Here is a 14,521-nt window from a genome sequence, read left to right on the forward strand (position 1 = left end):
GAGCTGTGCTCATGACAAGGTCAACTCGTCATGTAGAATGGGATCTTGGAAATTTCAGCACCCAGCGGGAATTGCCTTAGCAGCCAAGGTGTTAACATACAAGAAAATCAGATGACCTTGCAAGTACACACAGCGGGAGGCAATTATTGAAGATGACTTGCTTTCGCAAGACCCCGAAAGGCTTCTTGCAGAATAAGTACGCACTTATCTGCCAGACCAAATTTAATGATTAATCAGGCTCTCAAGCCTAAACACGTCGGAAATCATCTCTCATCACGTTCTCTTCTTCCAAGTTCGTACCTATTTAAATGGAAGACAAGATTGTCCACATTACAAAACTTAGTGGTATATTTATAAAAATTGTCGTCACTTTAACACCTGCAAACTACAATAAAAAGGCCGAAAATGGACTTCAAAATCCTTTGTTATCTTACCGGAAGATTTTCTCAACATTGCTGTATCCTATACAAGAGTGAGAGCAAACCCCCCGGGGCTATACAATAAATGGTTGGGGGGTGACGCCAAGGCCCTACTGCAAAATTAGAAGTGTGTGGGCCTCAACGACCCCCCTCAAACCCCAGGAACAACCACTCCGGGGCTTTGTGTATTGTGGGAGGCAGGCTGCCTGGCCCTCCGCCTGGAGCCCTCGTGGACCCTGGGGACCACCATGCCCCAGGGCCGGCTCCTGCAGTGTCCCGGGGTGCCTAACCCTGGGACACTGCTGTTTGCTATGAGAAGGCGGGAGTCTCGCGGCTCCTGTCCTCCCATGGCAAACTTAGTTTGCATTTTGACACAGCAATGAAATCTATTCTCACTTTCAAAATCCAAACCAGATTACTTTTCCACATCCAAGTTAGCATCTCCCCAAGTGGAAAACCAATGCCGGCTCCCGAAGGACGTGGGGAGCCGGCGGGACTGTGGGGGCATTGTGGCTCCCCCCATGGTCCCCAACATTTTTTATAAGACCCGGGTGATAGGGTCCCCAAGGATATTTGTAATTACTGATAAGGGCTATTTTTTTACGGTAAAATTCAAAGTCGCGCACCCAGCGCAGTGCTCAGTGCCACCCCCTGGTGTGCACGCGCTGGATACACAACTCATAATCTTTAGGGTGCGTGACTCCAGCGCCTTTGGTGCACAACTTCTACGCGTTTGGGAGCCGGCATTGCATTGCTTTTCCACATGGGGAACTACTAACATTCTGCTCCCCATGTGGAAAAGCAATCTGATTTAGATTTTGAAAGAGAAAACAGATTTCCTTGCTATGGGAGGGCGGGATGGATACCCCGGGACACTGCAAGAGCTGGCCCTCCCACAATACATAAAGCCCCGGAGAGTGATAGTCCCCGGGGCTTTGGAGACCTTCTAGCCCCCCAACCATTTTGTTTGTAGCCCTGGGGGGTAACGGGGCCCTCGAGTGCTCCAGGAGGGGGCCAAACAGTCCCCCTCCCACAATACATAAAGGCCCGGGGGGTGTTGGTCCCCGCGGCTTTGGGGACCTTGGACCCCTCCCCCATTATTATTTTTTTTAGCCCTGGGGGTGAAGATCCCGGGGCTGAGGGGCCCCTTTGCCCCCGGTATTTAGCCCCCCTCAGAGTCCGCGCACCCTACACAAACTTGCTGGGTCTTTTAAAAAAAAAATTGTGGGCCCTGGGGTCCTTCTGGGACCCCCTAAGCAGGTCTAGAGGGTACAATTATTTCTACCCTGTCCCCTTTCTACGTTTTGCACACATATTCCACTGACTTCCTCAGCCTCGCTTCTACCGAGGCACAAAATGGCTGCCAACAGTTCCTGCTTTAGAATGTTGACAACCACTTGACAGCCAATTAGCCTTCAGCACATGATCGGAAGGGTGCGCTTATGGTACGATGAAAATGCACGCAGACTCCGCGGATCCACCGCGCCCATAGATATATAAATGATTTTAACTGTAATTTTCTCAGGAACTACTGAACAGATTGACACCATTTAAGCAAAAGGCACAAGTCTGAACTGAGGGCAACCTCTTTGCCAAATTTGGTGTCATTCCGTTCAGCAGTTCAAGCTGTAGCTGTGGCTAAAGGTCCTATGGGAAATTGCATGGGGAAAACACGTTTTGGGACCCCCCTTTTTTCTCGGCCCCCACTTGACGAATCACCGTGAAACTTTCAGGATAGGAGCGGACCAGAGCTGGTAAAAAGTTTGAAAAATTTCACAAAGATTCATCAATCGGCGCCAACGTTATTGGGAATAGAATATTGCTGATTTCCTATGAATTAATAATTATTATTTTAGTATAGGAAAAAATTATTCTGAGTTTTCGAAAATGTTCACCATTTTCCCTACTATTGCTAATGTTGGAGTAGGAATAGTATATTTGATGCCTCGAAATCCCAATACTTCCCCTACTGTTGCTCACATTGGAATAGAGTAGTAAATCTGGCCCCTTCAAAGTTCAGCACTTTCCCTACTGTTACTTACACTCAAGTGGCAATAATAAATCTTACCCCTCCACAGTCCAGCTCCTTCCCTACTGTTGCTTATATCTGAATAGAAATTGTAAATCTAACTCTTCCTAAATCCAGCACTTTGCCTACTGAAGACCAGATTACTGTGGGAATAGTAACTCTACCCATAAAAGTCCAACACTTTCCCTAGTGTTGCTTACACTAGTGTGGGAAGAATAAATCTGGCACCTCCAAAGTCCAACACTTTCCCTACTGTTGGTCAGGTTGAAGTGGGAGTAGTGAAGTCAAATTTTGTGCCTGAATTATAAGTGTATTACTATTTCTTATTTCATTTTAAAAGTTAAATGTGAATAATATTTAATATATATGTTGCAGTAATATTCATTTTATTATTTTAATATTGTATTTTTCTAAACAGTGTTTGTAATTATAATTAAGAACTATTCCTAATACTATTTTTAGTTATGTTTAAATACAAATTTTTTAAATGTATGTTTATACTTTTTTGTGGTTATTTCAAATTAGATATTTGTATTTTATATTTTTAAGTTATAACTTCTATATATTTTTGATTTTATAAGTATATATGTGTAATGCAATATTATTTTTAAAGTTAATATTTATTTTAACATTATTATTATACATAATTGTTCAAATTTACTATTTTATAATGATATGGTGGTTTTCTATATTTTTGTAGATGGTATTTTTAACTTTACATACAATGCATTTAGAGTTGATATTTGTGTCCTTGATATGCTTTGGATGATATTTTTGTCACATAGGTTTTGGCTGGCGGTATTATTATTTTTTTAATCACATTTAGATTTCATTCACAATATCACATTTTGAAGGGAAGCCAAGCATGAACATAAAAAATATTTTGGAAACACAGTAATGAGAGGAGAAAAGGGTTGTTAAATTTAAGGGATTTAAAAAAATAACATATACTTTTAGCAATATAGACTAAAATGGTCTTTGTTCCTCAAAATACAAATGGCAAGAGAGGCTTGCTTCATGGAGTTGGGTGTTTATGTGCTCAAATTGATCTGTGTGTAACGCAGATATAAAGCATTGCTTCGCTTTTCATCCTCCTGAAGTTACGAAAAGCAAGGGAAACATCATGCATATATTATTACAACTTCCTTGGGTAAAAATGAAAAAAAACGAGCATAGCAATGTGCTTTAAATGGCTGACCTAGAAATATGTTAGGCCATTTACGTTTATTTATTGGAAATATTACCTGCGCCATTACCCTTAAGATTTTTTGCCTCATATACAGATAGTTAAAAGTATAACAAAAGTAACCAAGAATCCAACCAAGAGTTACAACTCACATTTCTCAAATTCATATATTAAAAAATACAATTCAAATAAATTCAACTGTTTCTCTCTCCACCTTGACACAAGATATATTAACCTCAAACAGTAAATCTTGTAATAAATACAAAGAATGAAAACATTACACTTTGAGAGTCTACTATTTGACTTTTGTTCGGAAACATCTCACACGCTGCTCTACGGGTGGTAACTGGAGTTCCAAAAGTTCCATCTCCTCCTCTGCATCACAGGCAGATGCTAAGTTGTTCCACATCAAGGTTGAAGATGTTGTTATACATTCACCTTTCTGGAGAGAGTTTCATTTAGCTGCAGGAAAGTTGAAGTCATAGCAGCAGTGTGTGGGTTTTCAACTACTAAGTATGTCACTTGACTGCATCGAGCATCGGTAGAGGCTTCCAGAGTCTCAACTCAAAAAATTGTGGGTTAGTCCCCCAGTAAAATGTCTCTTTAGGTCTTCTTTAAGAGCATCAGACAATACAATTCTTGGGAGTTTTCCTTTACAGTTTTCGATTACAGTTTCCACTTCGTCATCACAAGTTAAGGTGTCGTCTGTCTCATGGAGTCTTCTTTGAGCACTTACAGACTGATGTTCCCAGATAGCATGCTCCATTTCTTCATACATGGTGACTGACGAAAGATTACCACCAGCGCAGAGACTCAAAGGGTTTGCCACTTCTCCACCTACACATTGGCACCAATCATTAACTTTGGTAGTGTTAGAAACAGTTGTGTAGTCTGTAAATATTCTTTCCTAGGAGGAAAATCACCCCCCTCGTGAGTTACAACTTCTAGCTTAACTTTCTTGCCATGATGGAGGAGGTTCTTTTAATCTGTTGTGCAGAAAACCTTAGGCTTTCTTCAGAATTTGTAAATGTACCCAACGTTACACGAGGAACCAATGGATTCGTGGGTTCATCAATAGAGGCAAGATTCTGATTGCCATGCACATCAATATAGCTATGCAGAACATTTTTGTGCCCCAGCTTGGCTGTTCCATTTAAGCCAACACCAGCAGCAACAAATTGGGATTGGTGCTCAATGATTTCAGTAGGACGAGACCGTTAGTCAAAAGTGGTAGCAGAGTTAAGCAAAACCAGTGGCCATATTTCAGACACTCCAATTATGTTTCTGTTCACAGTCACAGTTCCAGATTTCACCTTGACCACCGCTGCATGAGGAAGGTCTCGAGTCCCTAGTCCTCACTAACCAAGCCATTGACAAAGGTTCTGGCCAGCCTTCCTTCGCAGCTGCCAAGTGGTTGGGGATATTTCATCATACTTCAAAACAAAAAAGGAGGTACCCTCTGAACCAATAAGGGACAGGGTGAACACGATTAAAAAGATATGAAGTCCCTGAACAAAAGGATGCTTTCTAAGTTGTGATACCGCCAGCTACAGTAATACCATAGGAGGCAGTAATCGACCTACAAATAACCTTGAAGCCAAATTAGAACTACCCTCACTGTAGATATATAAGGGGTATATAGGTAGCGTCAGTTTGGAAACTCTGTGTAAGTCACAATAAATCAAAAAAACAATTAAAAACAATATACTATAAAGAACAGTTAAAACCATCAGTTTATTTCTTTAAAAAAGTTTTTAACAAATCAAGGCTTAGCCTTGGAGTCAATACATAATTCAATCATTTCATCCAAATACTTATACAAAATACACATTAAAAAAACTAAAGGTCGACGCAGCATTTCGGTGCTTTGTGAGGATGAGAACACCTTCTTCAGGACGGTTTTTATCTCTAAAAAGAAATACAACAATTAAAATCTACATTACACAGAGTCCTAATATTTCCTGACATTATTAGTTACATTTTTGATTATAATATATCTCCCTATGTGGACACATGCCACAGAGCCCTTTAGTTGCGGTTGTTGAAACTAAAAAGACAATGTCTTTGATCAATTATTAGACTAAGGGGTGAAACAATTCAAAACATATCTATACACATGGAACACCTATGTGTTTTCGATGCCCCATAGCATACCTTACACAACAATTTTACAGTATATTGTATATGTAATCCTTACAATTGCCCTACACAAAGCATACCTTTAGAATTGAGAGAAAAAGGTGGTAGCTATTATAAGCATACTTGCACATATATCATTCTTATATTTTTTCTTTCGGTACCACACAGAGTGCCTTGAATAACCAATTTGTCGTGCATTGTGTATGTACTCATTACAATTCCCCCATGAAGAGACATACCTGAAATTTTGAGAAATTAGTATGAAAGTTTGCACATGATGACGAAACGATACGGCTACTTGATCATTTAGCGGCGTATCTTGCTGTTTGGTGAGAGTTATTTATGAACCTCCACCTAGGGCATAAAGTGTATCAAGGCACTTGTTTAGACACATGTTCATACCTGCTATTTTTAACATTATTAACTCCTATATCGAGGGGTCAAATAAAAATCATACCTGTGGATAAGTGTTTCATTAGTGTAGATAAATGCTGTACCAAGGGTGACCACCGTATGAATAAATGGAAATCGGATCAACACAATAGTGCTAAAATAGACAGAAATACACGTTGTTCGTTTTTAGTAACAAAGGTTCTTAGGAGTATCCTGGAGTCTTTAGATAGAGTTAAAGAATAAATCAATACCTCTTATTAGATTAATATATACGATCCCATCATGGAGTCATGTGGTTGCGAAATCATAAAACTGCTGGATAGTTTAGTAGAGGGAACGCCTTGATGTTTGTTGCCTCTGCCGCTATTTGTATCTTCGCATAATGGCATTTAGTCTAAGAGTGGAAAATAGCCTCATATTAATACTAATGTCTCATACCAGTACTTAGAGATCCTCTAGAGTCCGATCCTACGATAGTTATTCCAAGACATTATATCTATAATTTGGATAAAACAATATTAGAGGGCTGTGTTTATACTCAGCGATTGTATTTAATTTTTTATTTTTTATGCGCGACTGTCTCCGTTAAGTTTGAAAGGTAATGGGTTCAATTAATACAATGCTGCAAAACCCGTTGTGGCTTAGCTCGCGGTTCAATTGCGCACCATTCTTGGTAACAACACATTCTAATAGGGCTGGTTAAACAGACTCGATAGAGTTTGGTTTTGACCATAGTGGAAGAAGTTAACCGAAAGCCCGCGTAGCATATGTTCTACATACCTTATTAAAAATCAGCGGCCTCCCTGTCACCGGGTCTTGGTACAGCTTCCTGGTGTGCAAAAGGCTTTCTGTTACCGCTGGTTATAAACGCCTAGGGGTCACTGGAATTAACCCGATCACGTGATATTGAGGTTGTCGGCCATCTTGAGACGGGTAGTCTGTGTGATATTGCGATAGGATTCATACCCGCATGTTTACAATGATATTTATCTTACGGTATTACTAAACTAAATTATAGTTATTATAAACTAGCTAAATCGAAAATCTAAATGAAAAGGTTCTTTAGCAAGGTCATTATGATCTCATAGATTCTTAATTAGAATTATGCGCAATATTCGTGTTAAAATAGTGTTACTAATGTTATCGGCCATCTTGGAACAGGTCAATTATAGAGTTAAGAGTTATACCTACATGGATAACGCAATTATTATACTTGTTCACTCACTGAATAGGCAATCTAAATAAGAAGATGTGACAAAAATATAGTGAACACTCGGATTCTAAATTGAATTTGTTCGAACCGTTCGTGTTAGAATAATGTTACACACATGATGTAATGTGGAAACAAAGAATAGGTTTCTTATATATTAGAATATACATGCGGAACCAAGATTGCCGTTATAGAGGCTCTACCCTAAAAACTACAAATTCTACCAATACTGTACGGATACGGGGTCTTAACGGGGAAAGGAGACATCACAGTGTCCTAAGTATTTCTAGAGAAACAGAGTCTACTCATACTAATCTTTCCCAATCTTCTTTGTTATTCAGTCCTTTACGGACTGAATTGAATTGAGACATATAAAATTGTTTTCTTTTCTTTCGTTTTGAGGTGATATCGCCTCCTCTCATATTCATTTTTACTGACTCCAACACGCACCAACTAAGATCTTGTTTGGTGTGTTTTGCTGTTATCCAGTGATCCACTAGGGGTGCTGTGCTCTTCAGGGTTCTGATGGCATACCTATGCTCATTGAGTCCTATTCTTACTTCCCTGGCTGTTTCCCATACATATATTAAATCACAGGGGCACTTGATCAAATATATTAAGTTCTTTGACCTGCAGTTATGGAAGTCTACAAATCTTTGAATTTTATTATTTACCATGATTTCTGGGCCTTTGATGATATCTTTGCAATTGACACACCAAGGAAAAGTGCCCTTAGGGAGCGGGGCCTTGTCTATGGTGGATTGTGTTATAGAATCATTTTCTCTGTATGTTTTTACCAGACTGTTTCTGATTGTTTTGTTCCATCTGTATGAGAACATCGGTTTAGGAAGAGTAATGTCATTTTGATTAGCACAAAATGCCAATTACGGATTATTATATTTTTTATTTGGTTGTTAATGCTACTATGGTTAGTAACGAAAATCAATGGTGTGATTTTTTCTTTCATCGTTGTCTTTTTGTCGAAGAAATTGTCCCTATTAAAATATTTGGCCCTTTTATATGATTGTCTTATCAGTCTTTTAGAATATCCTCTTTCTAAGAATTTTTCTGTGGGGATTTGCGCATGTTTGTCATAATCTATACTTTTAGTGCAATTTCTCCTAAGTCTGAGGAATTGACCATAGGGTATGTTATTCTTTTGACAGGCAGGATGGTAGCTATCAAAATGTAACATAGTATTCCTGTCTGTTGGTTTTGTGAACAATTCCACCATCAAGGTCCCTTCACTGTATTTAATTACTATATCTAAAAATTCACATCTGTGGTTACTTATGCAGTGAGTAAATTTTAAGTTTGGGTCACCTAGGTTTAACCAATTGATAAAGTCACTTAGACTTTCCTCTGGGCCTCTCCAAATGAAGAAGACATCTTCTATATAGCGTGTCCATTGGGAGAAATTTTCAAAAAAAGGTGCTATAGAGTTAAAAATATGTTTCTCTTCAAATCTTGACACGTATAGGCATGCTAAACTTGGGGCACAAGTGGCCCCCATACTGGTGCCCTTGATTTGTTTTTTAAAATCAGGGTAACACATTCCACAATAAAAGTTGCGTGTGGGGACAGGTCTAAGTCATCAATTTGTAGTAAATCTGCTATCATACTGATAGTGTCATACTGGGGAATGTTAGTGTACAAGGCTTATATGTCTAACGTCACTAAAAATTGATTGTCAGGGTTAAAATTAAGATTTTCCACTTTTTCAATCATTAACGTTGTGTCCTTTATATAGGCTTTTTGTTTCGTGACTAGAGGCTGAAGAAATACATCCGTATATTTGCTCAAAGAGTCAGTTAGTGAGTTTATGCTGGACACTATGGGTCTCATAGGGGGGTCAAGAGTATTTTTGTGGATCTTAGGGAGTCCGTATAGTGCCGGTATGGTAGGATTTTTATTATGTAGAAAAAAGAATTCATCTTGGCAAATGATACCATCTTCCTTGGCTAATAGCAATAGTCTTTTAATTTTGTCAGATAGAGAACTAAGTTCATCCTTGTTAGAGAGGCAGTAATGCTCAGCATTATTGAGAAGGGAGTACATACGTGCATTGTAATCAGTGGTGTCCATAATCACGATACTGCCTCCCTTATCTGCTGGCTTTATTGTAATAGCAGTATCCTCCTCTAGGGATTTTAGTGCTTGTTTTTCTACTATGGTGAAGTTGTGATCTATCCAGTTTTTTTTTATCTAAAAGGTCTGCTATACCCTTCTCTACACAGGGCTCAAAAATCTCTATATCCCTTTTAACCATATTAGAATGAGGTGTCCATTTTGATCTAGCTTTAAGGCCAGATTTATTATCACTGGGGGCTCTGGGTTTGCCTTCAAAGTAGGCATTTAACTTTACTTTTCTGAAAAAACTTTGAAGATCTCGTTCAAGACTGTACCTATCAATGGGACTAGCAATCGCGAACCCCAAGCCTTTTTCTAATACTTTCCTATCGTTTTCTGAGATTAATCTAGATGACAGATTCATAATGGGGGCTTTATTACTCAATCCCAATTCTTTTGGCTCCTTGTGTTGTAATGACGTGGTTGGTACTGTTTCTGAGGAATGTATCCACCCCTCCCTCTCCCTCTACCTCTCGGGGGGCCAAATGATTTCTGGCGCTGTTCTAAAAAAAGGAGACTCTCTCTTGTGTTGTTAGTGGCTGGTTCTTTTTCTTTATTGTTGGGTTCATGATGTGACTCATTGTCAGAATCAGAGCTGGTATATGAGGTGTCAAAAAATCGCACCTTTTTCTTAGGGAAATTACGGCCAGGTTGGGTCCATTGTCGTCTATTTTGATATTCCTCTTGTGTTCTCTCATAATAATCTTTTTGGAGATATGGATAGACTTTTTCTGTGTCATATTGGGCCACATCCTTTCTAAACTTATTGGATTTTTTATTCACCATATAGTCCCGATAACCGGCTATATCAGCCTGTATTGCATCCAATTTTTGTTTAGCCTCATCTAAAACATCACTATCTTTCAATTTTGCTTCTAGTTCCTCTATCTCAGCTCTTTCTATGATTAAAACGTCTTGGGCTGTTTCTATAATGAGGAGCATCCAGTCTCTGCTGCATCTATTGGCTATCAAAGTCCAATTGTCTATGAATTTTTTAACTTTAACAAAGACTCCAGGTTCATTTGTTATCTGCAGTCCCTTAGGGATTATGCCTTTTTTGCAATAGTCAATTAGAAAATCTGCATGCGACGCGGCGTTTCAGTGCTTTGTGAGGATGAGAACACCTTCTTCATGACGGTTTTTATCTCTCAAATTTTTAGAAATTAGTATGAAAGTTTGCACATGATGACGAAACGATACGGCTACTTGATCATTTAGCGGCGTATCTTGCTGTTTGGTGAGAGTTATTTATAAACCTCCACCTGTGGATAAGCGTTTCATTAGTGTAGATAAATGCTGTACCAAGGGTGACCACCGTATGAATAAATGGAAATCGGATCAACACAATAGTGCTCTTATTAGATTAATATATACGATCCCATCATGGAGTCACGTGGTTGCGAAATCATAAAACTGCTGAATAGTTTAGAGAGGGAACACCTTGATGCTTGTTGCCTCTGCCGCTATTTGTATCTTCGCATAATGGCATTTAGTCTTATTAAAGATCAGCGGCCTCCCTGTCACCGGGTCTTGGTACAGCTTCCTGTTATTCTTCCAAAGTCAATTAATTCCATCGAGCACTCAAAAGTCCACAAAATACTTTTTCATGTGAAAAGATTTAGGTTTTTATTCTTGATATGTTTCAATTCTCTTCTTCATTGAAATACAATCTTCAGTGTAATCTTCAAACCATGTGCAGCCAACACGTGTTTCGTCTGGTCTAATTCGACCAGTGACTTCCTCAGGGCTGCAACCCAAAACAAAGTGTAATAACCATTACAATTCTGATTTAGCCTTCGGTGTACCAAAGTTATCTCTAAATTTAACCTTAATTCAAAGGGATACATCCCAAAACCAAACAGGTGCTCCAGTAGAAATATGGGTCATAGTATGTTGCTCACCACCAAGAAATAGCATAGAATCACCAAAGTGTAAATCGTAAAATTACCAAAATGTAAAGCGTTAATAGAATTGTGTAGCTTCACCTAATCTCATTATAGATCCGGTAGATATACTCATTTAAGGGGATTAGTATAAAATAGAGTTTGCGACCATGCTGCAGGGCTTCATACCTATATGCCTCAACGTTGCGCAAATCAAAATCCAAAGTAGTCCAGTAGTCGTTTCATACTTCAATCTATAGAAGTTTATATAGTTAGTAGTTGTTTATTTTGATAGTTGTCTCAACCGATATTCTATCGGCATATCACAACAAAATAATTAAAAGAGCAGTCGGCTCTCTTACCTATATCTCGTCGCACTTATCCCCAGTGCAAAGTGCTGTATTATCAGGGTGCCGTTTTCCGTCACCTAAAAAATCAAGAGCCCATCGTTTAGGAATACTAATCCTAACGTTAACCGCACAGTCTTATTTTACCGTATTTTAACTTCAAAGGATTCTCACCTCTTGAAAAGTATCCCACGCGTCGGATCGCGTATCTCCGTGTCAGCGTCCTAGTATGGCGCCATCTTGCTAATCCTATTTGTACGCGAGTGAAGGAGGGACACGCCATTTTAGTAATACTCGTAACTGATAAATAAACTAATGTTATAATGATACGCTAGTTCTCATTTCTCTATTCTATATGTCTCTACCTCCCAAAGTCATATATATAAAATCTAGGCGGGTATGGTTCTAAAATTCGTTATTTAACACATTTATCGATCCGTTTTTAAATCAAGTAGTTGGTCATAATATAGTATCCTCGGTCGACTATTATCAATAGTTTTTCTCTGACACAACTAGGAATAAACTGGATCTAGTCGTAATCACGGGTGAAACTAGTATTAAAGTCTTACCATGCTCTAAGCATGTTATATCGGAATAGAGTCCGCCATCTTAAGATGGTCAAAGTAAAAAGCGGTTACTAATGAAATTACCGTTTAGTTAACTCCACAGATTAGAGATTCTACTATCTTCTACTTTTAGTGTATCCATTTAATAAACTATACTTCAGTCAGGTAGATGTTACATAATATTATGTTATTTCCTATTAGATGTATATACTAGATTGGGCATCCCATATTTTCATTAACGTAATTGTGGTTTTATCAATTGATTAGTATCACTGATACATTTTATTGTATAGATTTGTGCAAAGCGAGGGACACTAGTAATCTGCCCCTTTGTACAGTCGCAAAGATCAAGTTAGCGAATACATGCAAGAATGTAGGGGATTCCAGTTTGGAAATAGAGAGTTCGGTATGTTATCAGTTGCTAAATCATTTTGTTTCATATTTTCGACATCTTAGATACAATAAATTCAATTGATATTTCAATATTGTAAAGTTGAAAAAACACCATTAAACAGCATTTAAAGGACACATTTAGAACAAAAAATCTACCATTTGTACGTATAGAACCATCTTACACGTTACAGTCAGTGATTACATACAATGCAGATTCAAATGGTTACTATTAGTTATTGAGCATTACAGTAGAGCTAGTCATCTCATGTAAAGTGTACAGTTACTCATTCCCTAAGAAGAATTCATACTCGTTATCAACATTAGGTCCCTTTTCTACAGCTTTAAGTTTTATTAACCATGTCACTTCCTTTCTCCGAAGCGTAAGGATCCTATTCCCCCCTCTGGGATCAGGATCTACATGGTCAATACCATGGTAGCTGAATGTGTGTTTTACTCTTTCATGTGAATTCCTTATCAGATGAGCCGCGGTAGGATAGCTGGTATCCCCCTGCTTGATTGCTCTAAAGTGCTCTGACATCCTATCTTTAAGTCTCCTCTTAGTACTTTCAAAATATATCATTCCACAGCTGCATACAATAATGTAAACGACAAAGGTTGTGTCACAGTTAATAAACTTATCTATAGTATATTCCCCTGTGCCATTATAGTTGAAGGTAACTACCTTATTCTTATTTAGATTGCCTATTCAGTGAGTGAACAAGTATAATAATTGCGTTATCCATGTAGGTATAACTCTTAACTCTATAATTGACCTGTTCAAAGATGGCCGATAACATTAGTAATACTATTTTAACACGAATATTGCGCATAATTCTAATTACGAATCTATGAGATCATAATGACCTTGATAAAGAATTTTTTCATTTAGATTTTCGATTTAGCTAGTTTATAATAACTATAATTAATTTAGTAATACCGTAAGATAAATATCATTGTAAACATGCGGGTATGAATCCTATCGCAATATCACACAGACTACCCGTCTCAAGATGGCCGACAACCTCAATATCACGTGATCGGGTTAATTCCAGTGACCCCTGACCCCTAGGCGTTTATAACCAGCGGTAACAGAAAGCCTTTTGCACACCAAGAAGCTGTACCAAGACCCGGTGACAGGGAGGCTGCTGATTTTTAATAAGGTATGTAGAACATATGCTACGTGGGCTTTCAGTTAATTTCTTCCACTATGGTCATAACCAAACTCTATCGAGTCTGTTTAACCGGCCCTATTAGAATGTGTTGTTACCAAGAATTCTGCGCAATTGAACCGCGAGCTAAGCCACAACGGGTTTTGCAGCATTGTATTCATTGAACCCATTACCTTTCAAACTTACCAGAGACAGTCGCGCATAAAAAATAAAAAATTAAATACAAGCGCTGAGTATAAACACAGCCCTGTTATATTGTTTTATCCAAATTATAGATATAATGTCTTGAGATAACTATCGTAGGATCGGACTCTAGAGGATCTCTAAGTACTGGTATGAGACATTAGTATTAATATGAGGCTATTTTCCACTCTTAGACTAAATGCCATTATGCAAAGATACAAATAGCGGCAGAGGCAACAAGCATCAAGGCGTTCCCTCTACTAAACTATCCAGCAGTTTTATGATTTCGCAACCACGTGACTCCATGATGGGATCGTATATATTAATCTAATAAGAGGTATTGATTTATTCTTTAACTCTATCTAAAGACTCCAGGATACTCCTAAAAAACGTTGTTACTAAAAACGAACAACGTGTATTTCTGTCTATTTTAGCACTATTGTGTTGATCCGATTTTCATTTATTCATACGATG

The 14,521-nt window shown here is 38.3% G+C and overlaps 1 pseudogene; it reads right to left on the bottom strand.

The window, feature by feature from the left end:
* Nucleotides 1–3,929: 3,929 nt before the first annotated feature.
* On the bottom strand, nt 3,930–10,448 carry LOC144752487 (uncharacterized; annotated as a pseudogene).
* Nucleotides 10,449–14,521: the final 4,073 nt, after the last annotated feature.

Source organism: Lissotriton helveticus, chromosome 5_1 (assembly GCF_964261635.1).
Source record: "Lissotriton helveticus chromosome 5_1, aLisHel1.1, whole genome shotgun sequence".
Taxonomy (NCBI): domain Eukaryota; kingdom Metazoa; phylum Chordata; class Amphibia; order Caudata; family Salamandridae; genus Lissotriton; species Lissotriton helveticus.